This window comes from Rhinoderma darwinii, chromosome 4 (genome assembly GCF_050947455.1).
Source record: "Rhinoderma darwinii isolate aRhiDar2 chromosome 4, aRhiDar2.hap1, whole genome shotgun sequence".
In the NCBI taxonomy this organism is placed as follows: Eukaryota; Metazoa; Chordata; class Amphibia; order Anura; family Rhinodermatidae; genus Rhinoderma; species Rhinoderma darwinii.
Genome location: NC_134690.1, coordinates 241,588,182 through 241,614,561, shown reverse-complemented (window position 1 = coordinate 241,614,561; position 26,380 = coordinate 241,588,182). Strand labels below are relative to the sequence as shown.

At 38.1% G+C, this 26,380-nt stretch overlaps 1 protein-coding gene and 1 long non-coding RNA gene across 2 annotated transcripts in view; one reads left to right on the top strand and one right to left on the bottom strand.

Annotated features, from left to right (window-relative positions):
• Nucleotides 1-26,380, bottom strand: part of NKAIN2 (sodium/potassium transporting ATPase interacting 2) — an 881,770-nt gene that overhangs the window by 441,785 nt on the left and 413,605 nt on the right. The window lies entirely within an intron of this gene.
• LOC142759777 (uncharacterized) overlaps nucleotides 19,717-26,380 on the top strand; it is a 58,748-nt gene continuing 52,084 nt past the window's right edge. The window contains exon 1 of the long non-coding RNA XR_012883196.1: nucleotides 19,717-19,792. This is a non-coding gene — a long non-coding RNA (uncharacterized LOC142759777). The remainder of the gene's footprint in view (nucleotides 19,793-26,380) is intronic.

Sequence of the window (26,380 nt, the reverse complement as noted above, 5' to 3'; positions counted from 1 at the left end):
GCTGTTAAACACGCTGGAGAGCATAGCAAAGCATTAAGAGCCGAGGTCGCTGTCCAACGTGCTGAAATGCTCAGCACAGCCGTCAAAGCTAAATAACCGAGAGAGTTAGAGCAGTCACTGTCCAAGGTGCTGAAGCTGACTATCCAAGTCCATATCACACTTCAGAGCTGAAACACAGTACCGGAACTAACCAGTAATGCTGTGAAAAGTAAAAAATGAAAAGAGGAAAGAAAGTAAAAGTGACCGAGGATATACCTACATATACCTACACACACATACATGAACACACATATATATATATATATACATACACATATATACACATATACACACACACATATGTACCAACATATACACAAAATACATATGATCACAGTGAGCGGTTGTGAATGTGAGAGAAGTGAAGAAACGTGAAAAAATATCAACAAAAATGATTAGAAAGTAGAATAACACAAGTGTATATTGATTAATGCTGAAGAGGAACAGAACAATATAATTAGTATTAATGCAGCACAACAAACCGTACATCTAGCCCGAAAATTTTGAATATGCGGTAAATAAAACCAAAGGTGAGTCAAATGACAATTTCTTTATATCCAAAATTAGTATACATAAAAATATACATAAATCTAATTAATTTTAATCCAGTAGTGCAGGAATATGAGCAAAGTGCACAAGTATGTGCTAAGACTATAGTTGCCAACCACACAATTGATGTCAGTAATATTAAACGTGATAGGTGAGGCAAGAAAAATGGAGGGGGAAACAAAAAAGGGGGGGGGAAATAGGGAAGGAGAGAATGAGGAAGGGGGGAGGAGAGGGGAAGGAAAAGGGGGAAAGGGAAGAGGGATGTGGACAAACACAAATTATATTACAATGAGTGACCAAGAAAATTTAGTGATGGGAAGATGATTAAAACTACCAAATGACTGAACGTGACAGTGACTACTGCTATAAACATTTAGTAAAACAAAACCTCAATTACTAGGTTAAATAATACATGGTGACTGTAATAAACAAGAAAATAAAAAAAAGGCTGAGAGCCTGACTAACTCAATACAATTTATTGTGTCAATCTGTGCAAAAGTACCTATGACGAAAAAGCCAAAAGTACAGACTTGATCGTAAACCAAAAACCAATGTAACAATGATCAAATGTTAAAGGGTCGATGTGAAAAGGATTTGACTGTAAATATATATACACAAGTGATCAGAAAATCCGAAAATTTGGCCCACCAATGGCCACAGGACGAATCTGCCGGATGTCACTCTAAATTCATAGCGGGGTCATCACGGGGATTTGAACTGGATCCAAAAACTTCATGCTGAATAGTATGGCAGGAATCATGCTGTAAAACAACAGAGATCTTATAACAAGATAATAATTTCTTATCAAGTTGTGCAGGACACTTCTTTGCAACGTAATTTGAGCCGTTCTTCATTGAATTCAATGAAGAACAGCTCAAATGTTCGGCCGTCTAAGACGCCTCGTATAATGCGAGGAGGAGCTTTTACGTCTGAAACGACGCAGCTGTTTTCTCCTGAAAACAGTCTTTAATTTCAGACGTAAAAGCCAGCTAGCGTGTGCACATACCCTAACTGCTATCATGTCTGCTATACATTACACACAGAAGATCTTGCTCCTCTATTTCTTTGTACAAAACCCTCAGTAGCTTCAGCAGCATGGAGAACATCATACAGCAGTAGTGAGTAGTGTATCTGTGAATCAAGCACTAAGGTGAGATTAAACACTTACCAGAAGCTGCAGCAGGGTCTCTATGAGTCTCTCTCTTCCTGTCTCTCGTTCTGCTCTCTCCTTCCTCTCTCGTCTATGTAGACTTCTATGAGCTGCTGTAACCTGATCACTCTGTGAGCTGAGTCCACCACAACTTGAGGAGACGGATTTAGAAGTGAATTCAGATTGTGTGAACAGTTAGGAGGGGGGAGTGGGGGCTAATAAGTGGAGAAAGACACTTTTTTTTTAATAGGATATATTACAAAGTTTCTTATATTTGCTTGTACTATTGATTTATGCAAAGTTTGTTGAAAAGTTTGTGACTATTTTAGGTGTAGCATGTTTTAATACATACTTTTAAAATGCATCATTTAGAAAAAAATATAATTTATTTTTGTTTATAACATAAACCTCAAAATATTATTAATAAAAAGCTATCATTGTGTCTCATGTTACATAAAGCAGTTGGTGAACTAATTCCTTTTGGCAGTTAAAGCTTTTTGTCCATTCACTTTCTAGGCTAGCTCACATTTTGGCAGTAAAATGGCTATAGACAAACAAATAGCCATGTTTTTATCAAACATAGAAATATGTTCCATATAATGAAGTGATTTGTGAACAAACTGGGAGTGAAATGACTTGGCAAATAATCTGTCAATGACCGAGCACAGAGAAGTGATCATAGTAAGGGGACAGTTAACCCTTTAACGACCAAGACGTTTTTACGTTTTAGTATTTCACTCCCTGCCTTCCAAGGGCCATATTGTTTTTATTTTTCCATCAATAGAGTGGTATGAGGGCTTATTTGCTGTGAGAGGAGCTGTAGCTTCTATTGGCACCATTTAAAGTATCATATAATGTACTGGAAAACGGCAAAACAAAAATATGTGTGGGGTCGAATTGTAAAAAAACTAAATTCCTCGATTGTTTTTTGTGTTTTGTTTTTACGGCTTTCACCGTGCGGTAAAAACAACAACTAAACTTTATTCTGCGTCTCAATACGATTACGGTAATACCAAATTTATATAGTTTTTTTTATATTTTACTACTTTTACAAAGAAAAAACTATTTGTTAACAAAAAAACTTGTTCTGTTTCACCATATTATGAGAGCCATAACTTTTTTATTTTTCCGTCGTTTGAGAGGTGTGAGGGCTTTTTTTTGCGGGACGAGCTGTAGTTTTTATTGGTACCGTTTTTTCGTACATACAATTATTTGATCACTTTTTATTTAATTTTTTTAGCGCTAAGGTGACCAAAAAACAACGATTTGGGTGTTTTAATGTTTTGGTTTTTTTACGCCGTTCACCGTGCGAGTTAAATAATGATATGTTGTAATAGTTTGGACTGTTACAGATGCGGCAATACCAATTTTAAATTTTTATTTTTATTTTTTACTTTGTGCTTGAGGAAAAATGGGAAAAGGTTTTTTTTTAACTTTTAATATTTTTGTATTTTTTTACACTTTTTAAAAATGTATTTAACTTTTTTTTTTACACATTTTATTACTCCCCCTCGGGGACTTGAACCAGCGATTGTTAGATCGCTGGTACAATACACTGCAATACAAGTGTATTGCAGTATATTGTCATTTTTACAGGCTTCTGCTAAGCCATGCCTCCAGCATGGCTTAGCAGAGGCAGACAGAAGGCAGACCTGGGGGCCTTTATTTTGCCCCCGGGCTGCTATGACAGCCATAGGCAACCCTCAATCACGCTGCGGGGGGGCCGTTGGTCTGTTGGAGGGAGCCGCCTCCCTCCTCCTAACGGTTTAAATGCCGCGGCTCCTATTGACTGCGGCATTTAACTAGTTAAACAGCCAGGAACAGCACAATCGGTTCCTGACAGAGCAGCTGGTCAGCTGTAATACACAGCTGACAGCTGCGGTGTATGGAGCGGGCTCAGTGCGTGAGCCCACACCAAACATTACCCCCCTGGTCCATGAAGCATTCATTGTAATATTGTACTATTATATTAAGTTATTGTTTCGATTCTCCATTCAGTGTTTTATAAACTTGATCTCTTCAGTATGGCAGACATTAATGAGCCACTTAGGGAAAATTTGTGATTTCAGTTAATTATTTTTCATTTTCTCTTAGGAAACAAATGAGCAATATCCCATTATCAAAATAAACATTATAACAATATAATAGGAGCACAAGGACAAGGCTCTGCTCATTATTTACAAAAATCTCAAAAAGTTCATTTTAATTAATTTTCCAGCTAGCCTTTTGCTCACAGAATTAAAACATAAAGCAGTTTGTATGGTTGTATAATAGGGAACTGCATATAGCACATTCCTTTTTTTAAAATATATTATAATACAACTCCTTTAATAAGTAGAATCTGATCTTCGCTGCAGTTTTTTAGGCAATTGCAGGCTCTTTCTTGATAGCCAGTGTCTGCATTTTCATAGGCATAAAGAAGTTCCATATATTCTGCTGACGGATTGGCAGGGCATGATTGTAATGAGATGCTTTAAAGTAGTATGGTGCTAAAGCCACTCGATCAATCCTCTGAAAAGTGCATGTAGGCAATGCTTCTAGAAGAGAGCAATGTCAGGTGCTCTCTTCCAATCAGTAATGCCAAGTTGTTCTGGACTTCTAGAAGATTCGCCCATATATCCTTTTCAGAGGACTGAATGTGGTTTTACATGGCCAGATATTCGGCCATATTTACCACCTTTAAACAAGCGCCAATCGTCAATACAGCTTTTTGATCGGCGCTCGTTTGCTTTATTCAAGCAATGATCGTTACTATTTGTTACTGTTTATTCTGTGTACCAAGTCCTATCTGAATAGAACCAACACATGATGATGGATGGACAAAAGGCATTTGGTTATTACTATTTCTTGGCAAAATTGATAACAATGTTGCATTAACAAAATTTTTAACAAATACTTTTAGTTAGCCACTTCTCACTGTATATGAGTTGAGATTTTTTTTTCTCGATGGAACCATACTAGTTACTACTGCCCACTATGATGGGTATATGATACATACAGTATAATAGAACGTTATTTTCAAGCTTCCAGCAGATCTTTTTTACTTTTGTATATAAGGATTTGCTATATCTGTAATAGTTTTCTGTTTATTTTTATTTTTTCTCATTTTGGGTTGACACTTTGAGTTTGAGTTTTTTGCAGGCAGAAAAAATCTGCCTCAGAACTTCTTCAGGAATTTTGAGGCAGATTTTGCCCTGCCTGTGCGTTTATCAGTGCGTTTTCCACCCGCGGCCACTGAAGCTAATGCAAGAACTGCAGGCGATAAAAGGCCACGAAAAACACGAACAAACGAGCGCCACGATTTCTTTCTTCCCATGCCATTTTTTTTCCCACAAGCGGCTTAAAGCAGCCTCTGTCTCCCATTGAAATCAATGTGGGCGCTTTAGGCCGTTTTTTGCCGCTGATTCTGACGGGATTTCCCCATCAACATAAGCACCAAAAAAGAGCTATGGTCCCAAGTTTTTCAAATTACAATGGTCATTCTAGAAATAATTAATATTGTAACTTAAGGAAGCACTCTTGATTTAAATATCCTTTTTCTCATAAACGAAACAATTCATCAATAAGTCTTAGAAACAAACCATTATAAATTAAAGCGTAGTACCTTTAGCCACAGTTTTGTTGAGTTGCGATGCATAAAGGAGCACTATTGGCATTCCTTTCTGCCATCTGCTATAGGCCTTTACAATAAATCACAAGCAAGGAGAAATGGAGGTGGATTCTGTTCATGATGGTAGGCTAGATTTTGTGGGATAGTTAATGATCAGACGTGGGTTATTTATTATTGGTTGGTAAATTTTTGTCTCTATTTGCTTATATATTTATGTTTTTAAAGGGGTTTTCCCATGAGGGACATTTATGACATATCCACACCTCTGGGACCCGCACTTATATCTAGAACGGGCCCCCATTCTTCATTTTTGTGTTTTGGCTGATTTCCGACCATGAATGAGACTATGCTGCTTTCGTAACTGCCTTTCATTATTATGGGAGTTACAGAAACAGTGTAGCTCAGCGAGTTACGCTGTTTCCGTAACTCCCGACCATGTAATCAGGAAGCTGCCGGGAGTCAGCGTGAGCACAAAAACCTAGAACAGTGTTTAGGGGGCCCCGTTCTAGTGGATATGTCATAAATGTCCCTCGTGGGAAAACTCCTTTAAGTGTATTATTGTATGTAAGTTCTTTTATTTGATGCTGTAACACAATAATTTCCCGCTGGGGACGTATAAAGTGTTTCTACTCTATTCTATTACATGTTCACTTGTTAACATATGTATGAAACTATGTACAATGCTGAAATACACAACCAATGATCAAAGGTACAATGAAGAAGAAATATGTTCTAAACATTCAGACATCGTCTGTTTATAGATAATTGACAATATAAACTCGATCTCATCTCATATTGCATAATGATTTTGGCATAGATAAGAATATTATATCTATTTTTCATAGTAAAAACCTAAAATGTTACGAAAGATATTAAAACAAGACAGTACCTACTCTTAAAATTGTAAGAGCTTTAAACTATAACATCACACACTATCTTGAGATGTCAAGGACCATATCTTTCACTTTAAAGTTGTTTTTATTAGTAGCTATGGACACATTATTTCAGCATTATAAATTATGTATACTAAACAGCTCACCCTACGGTAACCGCTGCAAAAAAAACTTGTCTCGGCTATGCTTTTTGTTTTCATTATGGACAGATTGCTTTTCTCTGAATCTAGAGAGTATACAGGGATTTAAATGAAATCAGATCACATCAGTTGACAAAAGATTGTTTTCCACTGCCATTAAAAAGTAAAATGTGATTCTGTGAAATAGTAAAAGATGTAGCAAGCTGTTATGCCAGGAAAGCAATCACTCAATGAGTCATAAAGAACCTTCAGCCCTTCAGGCTGCATTTAAAACCACATTAAGACTTTGGTCCTGGCAGTTACCGTCTCACCCACTGTGTGAGCCTGGGGTATCACAATTTCAATGTGCCATGCACGGTTATTTTAACCTGAGAAGTCAAAATGGTACATTTACTTATTTATATTTCCATGATAAAACAGCTGGCTATATTCCAAACATAGCGGAGCTTGGCACTAAGAAATAGAATACAGGCATATTGCCCAATGTGTCTTTTTTATTAATTTGATCTGCTGCATTCTACATTGTCTTCTATTCCTTGCTGGGCTTTTAAAACCCAGATAATTGATTATGGAGGCTTGGGTAGGTAGGGCGCATAAAAAACATTTGCGATATGTATTATGGACAAGTAAATCTAGTAATTTTTTTTAAACTATTGCTATTGGCTTGGTTTTAAAATATGATTTTAGATGTTTTTTTTTTTTTATAAAGGATTTAAACTTCACACAGCTTTGCTCAACATATTTTGTTCCCTTCCCCCTTAGATCAGATGTGGCCATCCTGTCACATTATGTGGGCATCAGTTTTTACATTTAATGTTAATATTTCGTCTGCACAAATGGGACGCAGGATTCCTGTTCATGGGTTGATGGCATCCAATGTGTCAGATTTCCACTGATCTGATCATTGTATGTAAGATCCTATTCATATGCAATTTTTTTTTATAGTAGAAAATCCCCACAGCTTTAACATTCAGAATGTTTCGTTCTCTGAGCTCTAAAGAAAATATATGTTTTACTACAGGGACAGAAGACCAGTGCCAGATTATAGAGAGGGCAAAAGGGGCAAATACCTTTATTAGCTCGCCCTCCCCATGATGATTAGTAGTTGGACATTGTATTATTACATTATGTCAGCATTTCATTGTAAAGACATCACTGAAAAAATTACTTAATATGCTAAAATATTCTACATGTCAAAAATCATAATTATTTCTGTCATTTTTAAAACTATAAGGAACAAAAAACAAAAAGATTGCTGTCCAGACAAAAAACATCACACACTGAGTTACAAAATTATCAAATTCAATTTAATCCAAATTAACCCAAATATTAAAATGTATAAATACAATTTCTGGACAATACCAGCAAAGATACCAAACAAAATATAATATAAAATAACCGCTAGAGCTACAAGTCCCAGCAAAATAATGGAGAAGCCAACAACATGTGCTTACAAAGAAAATCAAAGTTACCAAATCATAGGTGATACAAAGTAGATATTTAGACAATCACATAAATGTCCCTTAGATAGAGATTGTATCTTATAGATCTCTTAAGCATATGTTCAACATGTGGGATGTATACAGATCGCTCCATAGGTGAGTATACTCATCTATTTGTTGAAGTCCTGGGGGTCTTTAGGGTCTTCAAATAAGCCAGGTGTTAGATATAGAGCATATCCTTTGCATCGGTTGAAGAGTGTCAGTGTATCATGCATGGCCACGACTTCCAGGATGGAGTTTATAGTTTATTTCTGTCCGGAATGAATTAACAACAGGGCAGTGGGCCAAGACTGTATGGCCAGAGAAGTCTAGGCAGTATTGCCCGTGTCACTCAACATGTTTCGCTATATCCAATATGCCAGAGACTGGTTTGTACCACGCGTCGACACAGCAGGCAAGTCCATGGCGTGAGGACTTCACTCATGTCAGCGATAAAGCATTACTTGGCTGACGCGTTTCATCCCAGCTGGGATTTCCTCAGAAAACTACACTATGTCACACTAACAACTTTCATCATGGGTTTATTTTTCAAATCTACTGTTTACAAAACTCTATTGTTACAATAATTGTAACATTTGAGTCAAAATACTAAGACCTCAAACACCAATACTTGTTAAATGGTCAGTACTCATTCAGCTCTGGTCTGCCTTTGACATTTTGCACTCTGTTTTATCAAATAACTAGATGTTATAAATCGAAACTAAGATAAAAATTAGGATCAGAACAATCGTTTAACCTTTTACTGTATAACATTTCCACTAAATGTTACCCTTGTTCCATCCACTGTGCCTTAGGACTGAATATATGAAAGCTCTTCTGCCAGCAGCAAGCAAGTCAATAACGGATCTTGGCTGGTCATTCAGTAGAGAGAAATTAGGGAAAGTATGTATGAAATTCAAAGATAGTCAAAATTATCAGTTAGGAATAATGAAATATGCTAGGATAGTTAGATATAAGAAAATGATGCCAAGGCAGAAGGAAAATCACTGAGGTATAAAATAAACCTAAATTTTGTACATATAAAAGTAACATTAGGTGCATCTTGAAAAAGCATATCTGCCCTGATGACAATCTGTACATAAATGTCAGAAATTCTCACAGTGACATATTGGGATGCAAACTACTGAACAGACATATACTGCATGACATGCTTGCATAGAAATTGACTGCACAAATTTTATTAAAGAGAATCTGTCAACAGAACAAACTCCCATTAGATATTGACATTTGTTAAATGTCCAGCTTAAAAAGAATTAGTGGATACAATTGTGCCAGCTCAAAATTCTACTACAGTGCCAGCCAAAGTGGTGGCCCAAAAATTTAAAATCCACCCCTCCTGACTCTAAAGAAAGAGAACTGCAGTAAAGTGTGTCATATGAGCTCTCTTAGCCTTGATGAGAGCATATATAGCAAACTATTTTACGGCCCCCTAATAAGAACATTAGGGGTTTGTTAAGTTTGTGCAATTGCAGACACTAATTTAAAATTACAAGGGCATCTGTAAGGTGTAAATGGTTATGTCGTAACAGGGCCATGACGACTGGTAGGCGAATCAGGCAGCAACCTAGGATGTAATATATAGAATAAAAAAGGACAACCTTATAATGCGTTATAGCTGCCCATAATGCTGTAGATGCAGGGGTCCAATGAGCACTTTCTTTTAGTGCATTTGTGAGGAAATAGCACGATGTCACGCAGGAATAGACTCACTGTGTGACAGGAGACCACTGTAAAGAATTGCCGCTTTCCTGTGGAAGGAATCTGCTGATTGAAACGACAGTGTATACTTATATATAATATATAAGAGAAGCGAGGGATGGAGTAAGGAACGGAGCTGAAGGAGACACTATGAAATAAACTCTATAGGGTGGCCAGACGGTCTTGAATGGAAAACTGCACATGTGTGGAGGGGATGGGGGTGTAGGGAAATGATGAGTATGTATTATAAGTAAGAACAATAAGGGTTGGTGGGGAAGGCAAGTGACAGGTAATCAGCGTCATACACTTCTCTTCATTCGTGTTCAGCTGTACTCACAGCACAGCGTGATCTCTCGAGATCACACTGTGCTGTCACTCCCCCAGTAACTTTACCTGAGTGTCGGGAGAATGAAACGACATCGCCTCCAGCCAGGAAGCGATGGCTTTTCATTCTCCTGACACTCCGGTAAAGTTACTGTAGGAGTAAGAGACAGCACAGCGTGATCTCGCGAGATCACGCTGTGCTGTGATTACAGCTGAACATGAATGAAGAGAAGTGTATGACGCTAATTGGGTAGTGTCGCACACTTCCCTTTACTATACCCACTTGGTGAAAAGTTAAAAAAAATGCCCACTTGGGCAATAAGAACAAATTTTCATAACACTTAAAATGCTCATAACTTTGTCAAAAATAAATGTTTATTTTTAAAAAACAACACATTACTTATCTACATTAAAGCGCCTATTAGATTAGGTAGAAGATAGGGCAGTTGAAAACTGGTGACAGAGACTATTTAAGATGGTATTTGTCGGCTTAATTGTTTTAAATATCTAAATTTGAAAAAAAAATCATTAGAAAATGGAAAAAAGGGAGAAAACTTTTAAGCTAGTATAAATATAGGAAATCTCCCCTCCAGTTTAACCCCTTAGGGTGATGGGTATCCATTTGGAGAATCCAAAAGGATTCCCTATTAAGGAGATGTCACTTCCAATCGCCTCCCCTGACAGCTTTTCCCACTGACTCAATGCCATCAAATCTAAAATGTTCCAAGGAACTGTTGTGTTTGTCAATGGGGTGGATATGTGGCATCCATACAACAATTTATGGACCACATTAATGTTAACACCCTAATCCTAAAAGTTACCTTCAATGCATCTAATTTTCAAAATTCCCTTTTGGATTCACTTTTGAGTGGGGACACTGTAGGCAAAGGTGTATCTACTTCCTACAGAGATTGTTAACATGATAAAAAAATATATTCCCATGTTAAATCTGGACACTACTCTGTCTCAAATTATAAAACAAGGCTGTAAATATGTGGCCAAAAGAGGTAGAAGTCTAGGTGATATCATCTCACCAAGCCTTTTTACATCCAACGTCACTAATAAAATATGGCTATCCCAAAAGTGTTTTTTTCAAATGTTGTGGCAATAGATGTAATGTTTGTAAATATACTGTAGCATTAAGACCAAAGAATTTAATCTACCTAATAACAAAATCCATAAAATAGACTTTTTTACGAACTGTGATAAACACCATATGGTCTACATGATCACTTGTTCCTCATGTAATTTAAACTATATAGGGTGTACAACTAGAAAACGTAACATACGTATAGCGGAACACACATCAGATATATCGAAAAATTCTTTAAAGACATCTGGGGCTGTCAAACATTTCATTGACAAACACAACAGTTCCTTGGAACATTTTAGATTTCATGGCATTGAGCTAATGGGAAAACCTGTTTGGAGAGGTGATTGGAAGAGACATCTCTTTAATAGGGAAGCCTTTTGGATTCTCCAAATAGATACCCGTCACCCTAAGGGGTTAAACTGGAGGGGAGATCTATATTTGTACTAGCTTAAAAGTATGGCTTTGAAAGAAAACGTTTTCTCCCTTTTTCCCATTTTCTAATGATTTTTTTCAAATTTAGATATTTAAAACAATTAAGCCAACAAATACCATCTTAAATTTATGTAATATCCCAAAACTATTTTGTGCAACTTTGCATGTTAGTCACATAATTCACAACATTCTTTATATATAAATTGTATTTTTAAGTGTAAGGTAGATTCATTACTCAGTAATTTGCACATAACATCAATATTTTTCGGTTATGCATATTTAGCGCCCAAGTATGCACATTAATTATTTTACTGTGGTTTTTGTCAAATTTCTTTGCACAATTTAAATATTTCGTAAATTTTTTCGTTTAAAATAGTTTTTTTCAAACGACAAATAGTTTCTTTACTTTGAAATTTTGGGTAAAATGTATCTATGTTTAGTCTATATACGTATAGTTTTCAAAATCCATTTAATAATATAGGGATTGTGTTTTCCTTTTAGATTTTATATTTCCCATTTAGTGGACATTTCCTAGCTTATATTTTGATATCTTCTTTTTCACTTTTCTCCAGAATATGAATTATACTATATAATCTTATTGCAAATTACTCTGTACAAGTTCCACATGCGTCTATATATTTCGTAATCTTGTTATACATTTAATCTGTTTACAAAAATGGTGTGTAGTATTGCTTTTACTTAGATGTGTCAGGATTGGCTAACTGTGATTTTAAAACACATGTATCGAATCTGTTACGTTATGCTATAAGTAAGAACACTTTTGTTCGAAACGCGTAAGCGGTAACATACCCTACCTGTGTCCTCTATGGACTTTTAAACACATGACCAAATAAAGCTCTTTTTATATCTTACATTGTGGATGTGCTGAGGAATATTTTTGAACTTTTTTCAAAATATTGAATTCCTTGTCTGTTTACAAGCCCCCCTTCCAATTGCACTCCATTGAGAAACTACAGATCTCAGGATGAAATATTGGGTGAGCACGTGTGCCTTCTTGCTGCTGTCTTTTTTCTCTTGTTCACATTAAATGATTGATTGCCCATCAGACCGTTATCAAGCTGAACTTTAGGGACCCAGGGTGGGTGCATTTTAAACCATCTGCATTGGGCAACAACGACAGAGCTTGTACTTGTCCTAGTGACAGGTTCGCTTGGTGGATACAAGATTTCAATCTGACAAGAGATAAAGAATATAAAATGATAAATTTCTCAAACTAATTGATGAATATGTAAGAATGTGTTACTGTCTTACATAATGGATATAAAGGGATAACATGTCATATTGAAATCTGCACACAATTTTCACAAACCAAAATTGAATCTATCGGTATAAACAAAATAAATAACCTAAAAAGTACTGGAATAAATGTGAAATAAATAATTGGACCCTGTTATCTGTGTTTAACATAGACTGATTTTCTTGCTAAAAGCAATGTCTGCATACTCTGTGCAAATATAGAAAACAGAACTAGATAAGGGCTTTGTCGTTGATCTCATTTAGGCTACTTCATAAACTATTTGTCAATCAGCAGTGGTATCCATACTATTGGCAAAGAATGTAACATTCCTTTTCAAAGGACAATCATATTTTAAATTGTACTGATATTAAATGGACTGCTTGTGAAGAAGGGCCGGTCACATGATGAGGAGTCGTATCGTATCATCATCAAAGAAGGCTGTGCAACTAGACTTCCGGTCCCTCGACAGCACTATAAAAATCGATGAAAATCTCATAAGCAGCGCGACGGGGTACCGGAATGTATATTAGCACATGTACTCACATACTGTAATGAGTACACTGCTAATAATTTTTGGTCCCCACATAACCCCTTTAACATACAGGAGTATGCTAATACATTACATGTTTAAAGAGGCTCTGCCACCAGATTATAAGTGCCCTATCTCCTACATAATCTGATCGGCGCTGGAATGTAGATAACAGCAGTGGTTTTTATTTTTAAAAACGATCATTTTTGAGCAAGTTATGAGCAATTTTAGATTTAGTTTCTTAATGCCCAACTGGGCGTGTTTTTACTTTTGACCAAGTGGGTGTTGTAAAGAGGTGTATGAGGCTGACCAATCAGTGACCAATCAGCCACATACACTTCTCATTGTTCCAGCCCAGCATGATCCACAGCACAGTGTGGTTATGCAGTGAAAGAAGCTGGGCTGGAACAATGAGAAGTGTATGATGCTGATTGGTCACTGATTGGTCAGCCTCATACACCTCTTTACAACACCCACTTGGTCAAAAGTAAAAACACGCCCAGTTGGGCATTAAGAAACTAAATCTAAACTAGCTCATAACTTTCTCAAAAATTATCGTTTTTCAAAATAAAAACCACTGCTGTTATCTACATTACAGTGCCGATCAGATTATGTAGGAGATAGGGCACTTATAATCTGGTGACAGAGCCTCTTTAAGTAGACATGTAAAACAGTAATCTCTTAATGAATTAAAAAAATGAATAAAAAATATAATGTATGGCCAAAAATTAATTACCATAAACTTAATTAATTAGTATAAAATAAATATTCTTGGACAAACAATACATAAATCCAAAAAACCTACACTTATTCAAATGACAGAAATAACCTGTAGAATTATTTTAACAGATTGTTAGAGGTGAAACGTGAGCAGTTTAAAAATTAAACAAAAAAACAAAAAAATTCTATAAATTACACAGTAAACAATGGTCATTAACCCTTTCATGCTGACAATCTATAGATTCAAGTCCAATTCGCATATACCCCATGCAGATAGGACGTAAATCTGCAGACCTCTCCTTCTGCTCTCAAAGTGCTGGGGAGATTGCTCTGACGCCGGTGGTGTCCGTGTCCGCGGCTCCCCAGCAACCTGTTCTCTGACAGCCGAAACTATTAGTTCAGCTACAGAGAATATGATCACCATTTTTAACTGTTTCCCCACCGCCCACAGTAAATTCACTTCGGCCCTTGCTGGGCTCTTTGCAGCTCCGACGTGAATTCACAGTGGGTGTTAAAAGCGCGATCCGGGCGACTCAGAGTAGTGCTGACACCCGGATCGCGCTGTTAACCCCTGCCTCTGGTCCTGGAAACATGATCGGGACCTAGGTAGTGTAATGTATTATAGCAGCTATCAGTGCTGCAGGTCTAAAAGTAAAAAAAGTAAAAAAAAAATTATTAATAAAAATGTTTTAGAAAAGTGTAAAAACAAAAAATGCTTTTTTCGTATAAGTCTTTTATTATAGGGAAAAAATTAAACCGTTAAAAAATTACACATATTTGGTATCACCGTGTTCGTAACGACCAAAACTATAAAACTATAATATTATTTTTCCCGCACAGTGGACACCGCAAAAATTAATTAAAAAACAATGCTAGAAACACTATTTTTTTGGTCATCACCCCTCCCAAAATATAGAATGAAAAGTGATCAAAAAGTCACATGTACCCCAAAACAATACCAATAAAAACTACAACCCATCCCGCAAATCACAAGCACTTACACAGCTTATTTGAATGAAAAATAAAAAAATGATGTCTCTTAGAATATGGTGACACAAAAAAGAAATAATTTTATAGAAAAGTGATTTTATTGTGCAAACGCCACAAAACATAAAAAAAACCTATATACATATAGTATCGCCGTAATCGTATTGACCCGCAGAATAAAGTAAAATGTCATTTATAGCGCACGGTGAAAACTGTAAAAATCAAACAAAAAAAGACAAAAAACATTGTCAAAATGAATGTTTTTTTTGTTACTTTGCTTGCCAAAAAATTGAATAAAAAGTGGTGTACCCTAAAATTGTACCAATGAAAACTACAGATTGTAACTGAACAAATAAGCCCTCGCACAGCTCCGGTGGAGAAAAAATAAAAAAGTTCTGGTGCTCAGACTATAGCGACAGAAATTGTTTTAGAGCGTTCCAAAAGCGAATAATATCCGGCACCATTAATCAGTGCGACACCGGCCACATATCTATGAATTATTATTTATTTACCCCATTATTATACCCTCTTATTATACCCTGATGTTGTCTGCCCAGCTTACATATGCCCCCACATTATAAACTGAAATACCAGCTAAACTCCAAACCGAACTACTACCAAGCAACATCTGCGCTCCAAAAGCCAAATGGCGCTCCCCCCCTTCTGAGCTCTGCCGTGGGTCCAAACAGCAGTTTATTACCACATATGGGGTATTGCCGTAATCGGGAGAAATAGCTTTACAAGTTTTGGGGTGCTTCTTATTCTTTATTCCTTTATATTTTTTCAGAAAAATACGTGGATTTTCATTTTCACAGACAAACTCCAATAAATATAGCAAAAGGACTGTGGGGTCAAGATGCTAACTATACCCCTATATAAATTCCTTGAGGTGTGTAGTTTCCAAAACCATGTCACTTTTGGGGAGTTTCCATTGTTTTGGCACCACAAGACCTCTTCAAACCTGGTGCTTAAAATATATTCTAAAAAAAAAGGAGGCCCCAAAATCCTCTAGGTGCTCCTTTGCTTCTGAGGCCGGTTCTTCAGTCCATTACCACACTAGAGCCACATGAGGGATATTTCTAAAAACTGCAGAATCTGTGCAATACATATTGAGTTGTGATTCTCTGGTAAAAGTTTCTGTGATACAGATTTTTTTTTATTAAAAATGAATTTCGGCCAAAATAAAAATGACATTTGTAAATTTCATCTTTACATTGCTTTAATTCCTGTGAGACTCCTAAATTGTTAAAACACTTTCTGAATGCTGTTTTGAATAATTTGAGGGGTGCAGTTTTTAAAATGGGATGATTTATGGGGCCTATCTAGTACATAAGGCCCTCAAAGCCACTTCAGAACTGAACGGGTCCTTGAAAAATAGCCTTTTGAAATTTTCTTGAAAATGTCAGAAATTGCTGCTAAAGTTCTAAGCCTTGTAACGTCCTAGAAAAATTAAATAATGTTCAAAAAACAATGCAAATATAAAGTAGACATATGAGGGATGTTAATTAGCAACAATTTTGTGTGGTATTACTATCTGTTTTACAAGTAGATACATTTAAAATGAGAAAAATCATCATTTTTGCACATTTTCTATAAATTTTAGTGTTTTTCACAAATAAGCAATGAATTTATTAACCAAATTTTCCACTAACATAAAGTAGACAATATGTCACGAGAAAACAATCTCATAATTGCTTGGATAGGCAAAAGCATTCCAGAGTTATTACCACATAAAATGACACATGCCAGATTTGAAAAAATGGGGCTGGTCCTCAATGGCCAAAATGACATTGGTCCTGAAAGGATTAAGGCCCAAATATGCCTTGTCAAATAAGTATATATATATATATATATATATATATATATATATATATATATATACACACACACACACACACACACACACACACACACACACACACACACACACACACATATATATATATACATATATAATTATTTTTTTTAACATCCTCTATTTTAAGCAAAGATATGTACTGAACCTGTTTTTCTCAGATTGTAGTTATCTTCAAAAGAATCTTAAGTGATTTGCACTGTATGAGGCCTAATTTCCAGAAATATGCTGCTGCTATGAATTTTTGTGATTTTGACAAATACAAACATACTAGGCATATTTTAATGGAAGAAACCTTTTTATATCTCTTGCTAGTGGACATAACTGAAGTAGAATTTTTTACAGTGCAGATAAAATTTACAAACATGAACGATAAGTATAAATGTAAAAATGTAATCCTGTTCTGCATCATATTTCTGATCTCAGCTATCTGAATATAGCAACAGTATAAGGCAGTAATAAGACTAAAATTGTCACAGATAACAGATAAATGTTCTATGTGTTGGCAAATGATACTGCTTCTTCATAATCGGGAATACAATCTAAACACAGTACAGTACAATGTGATAATTCTCAGTACTATGCCATTATTCTAACTCACCAACAAGCTACATTTGGTCAAAAGCACCACACTGTTAGACATATTATCCTTTCATATGCCCCCCTAATGTATGCCATACAAATACAACAAAATATTATTTTAAAAAGGTGCACATTACTGTGGTTGCACTGTTTGAGGTGGGCAAGAGTATTGCCAGTATTGCTTCTAAAGGGAACTATGCTTGCATTGTTCATTTGGTCCAGTCTACAGGAAGCATAGTTTATTGGGTGCACTTTTTTGTCACTATTTATGTGGGGCACTTTCAGGCAGTGTTGGTTATGAGGAGTAGTCTACTGGTACTTTTTATGGAAGTGGGCTCTATTTATGGGGTCACTCTGATGGGGCTGTAATGGAGGGACCTTAGATGTCATAATGGGTATCGACCTATATTTATGGGTTAGGCTTATATAAAATGTGCTGCATCTCAAGTCTCCCTGAAACTGATTGTTAAAAGTAGGCAAGTATGATAAAGCTGCAAGTTAGGAAGAAGGAAGACAGAAAACATCTCCTGAATGTTTTTCATTCAGGTTTGAGATGGTGATCTTTGGGTTTAATCAGATACTTGTGATAACTTGTTCTTGACCCTTGGCACAGAGTTGTATTTCTAGTATTTTTGAATATTCACATGAATGTCATATAAGTGGCTAGCATTAAAGGGAACTTGTCACCAGCATTTCACCTATCAAACCAGCAATGCCTGGTGGAAGTGGGTGAACAATCATTTTTATGTAGCCTAAAATTATCTTCTGAGTGGGCTCTGTACCATTAGTATTAAATTTTTTAGTATTCCCATGCTAATCAGCATGAAAGAGTCATATCTTCATTTGAAAAGTCATACCTTCATTCCTCAAGTCTTTCCGAGTTTACCCCGCCTCCTTACTTTTGATTGACAGTTCCTCACCTTCCCCAGCACACACGAAATCCTGGGCTTGTGCATCGATGTCCTGTTCTGGTGCATGCACACAACGGGACACCATAGCGGCACATACGCAGTAACTAGATTTGAGGCCCGGACGAAGCAGGGAATGGTGTTGGACCCCACATAATGGGCGCATGCCTGATATCTTAGACGAGATTTCGTCATTCAGGGCGGGCCAGATTTCAGTAGTGGACGGGCATAAGAAGAGGAATGAACAAGACTGCCGGATTATTACCATAAAAGGCGCAAAATATTTGCAGACCGTTATTTACGGTCAGAGGAGGAGTTTAGGAGAGGGGATAATGGTAATGAACTTTTGACAGCAGCGGCCAGCAAGGGGTGAGTAGAACTCAATAGATGAAATGCTGGTGACAGGTTCCCTTTAATAACTGCGATTTCCCTGTGCAACTCCACCTACTTTATCCCCTCAACCATGTCCCGCTTCAAAGGAAGACCTCAGAGGATTTACTGAAGTATCAATAAAAACATATTTTCCAGTTTGGACGTTATTGTTATAAAAATGTATGTTTTGCTGAGTTTCTTTACATCTTTCAGATAGTACCCATATGTTCACCTTCTAATTACTTTAAAACCTTGCAGAGGGCATTTACTTGATTCATCTGGAATACGAATAGACCTAGATTTGGGGAAAGCAGTGCCAACTAGAGCAAAAGCATTAGGGGGAGCTGCCCTTCCTGATCCCAAAGTGTATCATGATGCGGCACTCATTTTGTGTTTGTTAGATTGCATAAAATCTCCAGGAAACTATGGGTAGAAATGAAACAAAATATGCACAATGATAAGATTATTTCGTTCCGTTATTGATTAAAATTTACTGCCTGTAGTAGAACGATTAAAATATTGTTTAATTGATAATAATTAAAAATGGGCTATCCTAGCCCTAATTACAATAGAACAGGCTCAGATAAGGTGGTCAGTCATGAAGAGAGGAAAACTCGTGTGATGACGTTATTCCAAACACCGAGCAAAACCTCTCCACTTATAGTATACTGCACTGACGCACCTCACTGACATAGGAGACAGTCCAACGCGTTTCCATGCCACTAATACATGTGACACATCATCAGGGACTCTCAATTCGGTTTATTAATTGTATATTCTATTACTGCCGTTAAGCACAGTTGTGTGCTAAATTTAACCTCACGGCGCGTGTACGGCTCTAATGCATTGGCCGCACACGCGCCGGCGAAGTTCCGGTCTATTTGACAGGCCTAAGCCCACCCATTCAACTGACGTAGCTACGGCCCGGCACCAACCCGCAGTGAACACGTCAAAAATGACGTTGCAGGAGAAGTGCCGAGCCTCCAATCCAGCAGCCAATCAGCTTTCATTTGAACGCTACAGCGTCCCACGTTGCCTAGGAGATCTCCAGGCGAATCAGTTTAACTGCTGCATGAATTCAAGACTAAGTGCAGATGCAGGTCAGACAAACAGAACAAACAAAGCATCAGAAACGCCATATAATTTTAAAGGTAATTGAGATATAGAAGTTTTGCGCGTATAGAATGAGTGAATAGACAATATCAGACCGCTAAACACATTCCCATGATGGGATACATGTCAAAATGCCGCTGAAAACACGCATAATGGGCGCATGCCTGATATCTTAGACGAGATTTCGTCATTCAGGGCGGGCCAGATTTCAGTAGTGGACGGGCATAAGAAGAGGAATGAACAAGACTGCCGGATTATTACCATAAAAGGCGCAAAATATTTGCAGACCGTTATTTACGGTCAGAGGAGGAGTTTAGGAGAGGGGATAATGGTAATGAACTTTTGACAGCAGCGGCCAGCAAGGGGTGAGTAGAACTCAATAGATGAAATGCTGGTGACAGGTTCCCTTTAATAACTGCGATTTCCCTGTGCAACTCCACCTACTTTATCCCCTCAACCATGTCCCGCTTCAAAGGAAGACCTCATAGGATTTACTGAAGTATCAATAAAAACATATTTTCCGGTTTGGACATGTTATTGTTATAAAAATGTATGTTTTGCTGAGTTTCTTTACATCTTTCAGATAGTACCCATATGTTCACCTTCTAATTACTTTAAAACCTTGCAGAGGGCATTTACTTGATTCATCTGGAATACGAATAGACCTAGATTTGGGGAAAGCAGTGCCAACTAGAGCAAAAGCATTAGGGGGAGCTGGCCTTCCTGATCCCAAAGTGTATCATGATGCGGCACTCATTTTGTGTTTGTTAGATTGCATAAAATCTCCAGGAAACTATGGGTAGAAATGAAACACTCTATGCCCGATGAATTTGCTGTTGGCCCCTTGGGCAGACACACGAGATGGGAATCCCAGTGAAACATGACACTTTTTAGTACCCCACTCTTTGCATATCTGGAATTGCTGGGTGAAGAAGCGCAATATTTCCTCTAGGCTGGTTCCTATGTCACCTTTGCTTCAGAGTCCTGAATTTTTCACCCGGTCTTTCAGTCCTTTTCTTTTTACTCTGGGAAAAATCCTCTCACCCTTGACTGAAACATATTTTGGTGGATGGGAGATTGCCTACCCTAGATTTTATGCATGCTCAAAGACCTGGCATAATTATTTTCTGGCTGGAATATGAGCAGCTACAATCTTTTATTCATAGCACTTTTGTGGATTCTTCTTATGATGCCTCTTTCTCAGATTTTGTTGACTTCTTCTTTCCTTTTTCAACTGCGGTGCCAACATGCCTGTCCATTCTTAGTTACATAGTTACATAGTTACATAGTTAGTATGGCTGAAAAAAGACACATGTCCATCAAGTTCAACCAAGGGAAGGGAAAAGGGAAGGAAAAATTTCTACACATAGGAGCTAATATTTTTTTGTTCTAGGAAATTATCTAACCCTTTTTTAAAGCCATCTACTGTCCCTGCTGTGACCAGCTCCTGCGGTAGGCTATTCCATAAATTCACCGTTCTTACTGTAAAGAAGCCTTGTCGCCTCTGCAGCTTGAACCTTTTTTTCTCCAGACGGAGTGAGTGCCCCCTTGTTTTTTGAGCGGGTTTTACAAGGAACAGGATATCACCATATTTTTTGTATGTGCCATTAATATATTTATATAAGTTAATCATGTCCCCCCTTAGTCGTCTTTTTTCAAGGCTAAATAGGTTTAATTCTTTCAATCTTTCCTCATAACTTAAATTCTCCATGCCCCTTATTAGCTTCGTTGCTCTTCTTTGTGTTTTTTCCAACTCCAGGGCATCCTTTCTATGAACTGGAGCCCAGAACTGAACTGCATATTCTAGATGAGGCCTCACTAATGCTTTGTAAAGTGGTAATATTACATCCCTGTCCCGCGAGTCCATGCCTCTTTTAATACACGACAATATCCTGCTGGCCTTTGAAGCAGCTGATTGACACTGCATGCTGTTATTGAGTTTATGATTTACAAGTACACCCAGATCCTTCTCAACAAGTGAATCCGCCAGTATAGCGCCCCCTAAGACATATGATGCATGCAGGTTGTTGGTACCCAGATGCATAACTTTACATTTATCTACATTAAACTTAATTTGCCAAGTGGACGCCCAAACACTTAGTTTGTTTAAATCTGCCTGTAATTCATGAACATCTTCCATAGTCTGAACTATATTACATAGCTTGGTGTCATCTGCAAAAATAGAAATAGTGCTATTAATCCCATCCTCTATATCATTAATAAATAAGTTGAATAATAGTGGTCCCAGCACTGAACCCTGGGGTACACCACTTATAACCGGTGACCATTCAGAGAAGGAATCATTGACCACAACTCTCTGGATACGGTCCTTGAGCCAATTCTCAATCCAATTACAAACTATATTTTCTAAACCTATAGTCCTTAATTTACCCATTAGGCGTCTATGGGGGACAGTGTCAAATGCCTTTGCAAAGTCCAAAAACACTAAATCCACAGCGGCCCCTCTGTCTAGACTTCTGCTCACCTCTTCATAAAAACAGATTAGGTTAGTTTGACAGCTTCTGTCCTTTGTAAAACCGTGCTGGCTGTCACTTATAATGCTATTTATTGTCACATAATTCTGTATATAGTCCCTCAATAGCCCCTCAAACATTTTCCCCACGATGGATGTTAAGCTTACTGGTCTATAATTACCCGGGGAAGACCTAGAGCCCTTTTTGAAAATAGGCACCACATTTGCCCTGCGCCAGTCCCTTGGCACTATACCAGTCACTAGAGATTCTCTGAATATTATGAAAAGGGGGACAGAAATAACTGAACTAAGCTCTTTAAGAATTCTAGGGTGTAACCCATCTGGTCCCGGAGCCTTGTGCACATTTATTTTATTTAATTTAGCTTGGACCATCTCTACATTCATCCAATTCAGTATATCAACTGATATATTAACAGCACCGGCAGCGGCTACATCAGCTGCTCTTTCTTCTGTTGTATATACAGAGCTAAAGAACCCATTTAGTAACTCTGCCTTCTCTTGATCCCCTGTGATCAACTCCCCATTACCATTATCTAGGGGTCCTACATTTATATGCTTGAAGAATTTTTTAGGATTTGTTTTACTATCCTTGGCCACCTGCCTTTCATTTTGTATTTTTGCTAATTTTATTACATTTTTACAGATTTTATTAAGCTCTTTATATTTTACAAAGGCTACAGCTGTACCCTCAGATTTGTATTTTTTAAATGCCCTTTTTTTGTCATGTATTGCCCCTTTCACAGAAGGTGTAAGCCATGTGGGGTTTAATTTGAGTCGTTTATACTTATTACCTGTAGGAATAAATTTTGCACTATAATAACTCAAAGTAGATTTGAAAATCTCCCATTTATCATTTGTTCCATTATTTGACATTAGTTCTTCCCAGTCTATATCCTGAATTGCAGCCCTCATCCTGGGGAAATTGGCTTTCTTAAAATTAAATGTTTTTGCCCTCCCAGCCTGCGTTTGTTTTTTACAGTATAGGTAAAATGTAACTATATTGTGATCACTGTTACCGAGGTTTTCACGAACATTGACATTCCCAACAAGATCTGCATTATTAGAAATGACCAGATCCAACAGAGCTTCACCTCTAGTCGGGTCTTCCACAAACTGGCCCATAAAATTTTCCTGCAACAGGTTGAGGAAATGTCTCCCCTTTGCAGTTGAAGCCGAACCATGACACCAATTAATATCCCGGAAATTAAAATCTCCCATTATCACTACAGTACCCGCCTGTGCAGCCCGCTCCATCTGTTTATATATCTGACCTTCCATCTCCTCAGTTATATTGGGGGGTCTATAGATTACACCAAAAGTAATTTTTTCAGTGTTTACCTCCCTTTCTAGTTCCACCCACAAGGTTTCAACCTCCTCACAGTCTTCACCCACTATTGTCTCTTTCACACTCGCCTTCATATCACTTCTCACATACAGACATACACCACCACCTTTCCTATTTGTCCTGTCTTTACGAAAAAGTGTAAAACCCTGTAGATTTACAGCCCAGTCATGTGAAGAGTCCAGCCATGTTTCAGCAACACCAACTATATCTATATTTTCTTCCAGTATCAAGGCCTCCAGCTCCCCCATTTTGCTTGCTAGACTTCTGGCATTTGTGAACATACACTTTAACTTGTTTTTCACTTTTATTATCAGAAATGTGATTTGACATTAATCGGTCCTTTTTATTTACACTGATGTTTTGTAACGAAAGGATCTCCTTATCTTGTTGTCTAGTCCTCTCCCCACATTCTGTTTCTCCCCCCACCAATATAGTCTGACCCCTCTCTAACCTGGCTACCCCTTTTTTTTCTACATTGACCTCCCTCCTCAGCCCTAGTTTAAATACTCCGCCACCCCAGCTAGAATTCTCTCCCCCAGCACAGCGGACCCCCTTCCATTTAGGTGCAAATCATCTGCAGAATACAGTTTGTACCCCAATGAAAAGTCAGCCCAGTGCTCTAGGAACCCAAATCCTTCTCCTCTACACCAAGACTTCAGCCATGCATTTAACTCCCTAAGCTCCCGCTGTCTTTCCTGTGATGCGCATGGCACAGGCAGTATTCCTGAGAATACAACCTTGGAGGTCCTTCCCTTCAGCTTGTAGCCTAGTTCTTTAAAATTATTCTTAAGGCTCCTCCACCTACCATTTATTCTGTCGTTGGTATTCTGCATCAGCTCTTATTGTAGTGCTGTAGTTCAGGAAGAACCACATTTAGAGTAAGTAGGAGACGGATCTCAATGTTATAGATATTTTGAAAATATGTGCCTTCTCGCATGGTACTTCATTGGCATAAAAGGTGAAGGAAGAGAACTACAAAATCATATCAAGGGGGTATTATTTTCCAGTAAAGATTCATAGAATGTTTCCTGATATTTCTGATTCCTGTTGGCTATGTAATGCAGAGAAAGGCACCATGCTGCATATTTGGTGGGGGTGCCCAGGTGTCAAACTCTTTTGGGATCAACTTTTCAACGTTTGCCATCATACTCTAGCAAACGTCTTATTAACAAGCCTCAAATTACTCCATTATCTCTGTTACTGGTTGTCTAGCTGAAATAAAAAAGGGCATATTGAGGCACCTTTTGACAGTAGCTAGGATGGTTATTCCACGACATTGGACATCGGTCAAGGTGCCCTCTATGTAAATAGGTCGCAGCATTGAAGAGCATCATGTGAATGAAAGAACTGTTACACATGATCAAAATGCTCTGATTATCACAATTTGGGATCCGATAATATATGCGTAAATATTTGGCTAACTACGGTTTTGACCAGATTTCTTCGCCATTTTCATTAAAGGTAGTTTATTAACATATTTGGCAGTACTATCATCAGAGCCACTGTACAAATTGATTGTATGATTGTTATTCTTAAATGTGGATGCATATGTTTATTAGTTCCGGCCGGACTTTACAGATGTTTCGCCTTCAATAAGCAACGCGCAGATAAGGAACTTGCTGATGGCATTTCATATTTTATTTGTTGACATTGTGTTGGTATAAATTCTATATGGTTTCTTTACATAAACTTTAATAAAAATGGATAATGCATAAAAGCCAAAAAATAAATAAATAAACATAATTTCCTTCTAGAAGGGTCGTTTGATTAAAATGCCTAGAATTTCATTAATTTAAAATTTGGACATGTACTGTATGTGCAGTTTTTTCAGGGGCATATCCCAAAACTGGAGTGATGTTGATGACCACTAAACCTTTATTCACACGACAGGGTTTACCCGGCCGCCCGCCTCCCATAGAAGTCTATGGGGCCGGGTAATACACGGCCATCACCGGAATGTGTCCCGAGTGATGGCCATGTGTTCCGTTGCTCGCGCTCTCTCTACTCCTCCTCCTCACAGTGCAGAGTGCATGTGCGGAGGAGGGTCTTTTTTTGCTCCCTGTAGAAGTCGGAATCTCCAATCCCTGGCCGGGGATTGGGGATTCCGCTACAGGAGAAGTGAGTGACTACACTGTCCATATATGGACACAGTGACGTCACTCACTTCTGAAGGGGAATCCCCGACCCTGTGGCAGGGAATTCCGCTACAGGAGAAGTGAGTGACTACACAGTCCATATATGAACACAGTGACGTTGTAATGGCAGGAAGGAGGTGAAGGGAAAGTGAGCCCTAATCTACCCACCGCCCTGTCCCTGCCTACTTGCAACGACCCGCCCTAGGCGACGAGGTACAACTGGGCGGCGGTCCCTACGCTGGCTAAGTGCACTGGAAGACAAACGGGGAACACGCAAGGGAAGGGGCAGTAGCCACGGAACGCCACGAGGAAACGGGGCGGCGAACGAACAGTCAGGACCAGGACGAAGTGAGTACACCCGAGCGGGCACGGAGACAGAAGCAAGCCAGGGCAAGCAAGCAGGTCAAGCAGAACTGCAGCAAGGCAGAAGCACGGCAGAAGCAGGCTGGAGCAAGCAGCAGTGGGGCCAGGAATCCAAAAGAATTACAAGCACTGAGGGAGAGCACAGGGCAGGTAATAAAGGGCAGGGGGCGGAGCTAACTCCGAGAGACCAGGCCGCGATAGGCTCTCCCACTCCTGAGCCTGCCACCCTGGTTGGTGGGAGATGGTGTCAGTCGAACAGGTCTGGCCTCAGGTGTGGATTGATTAATCC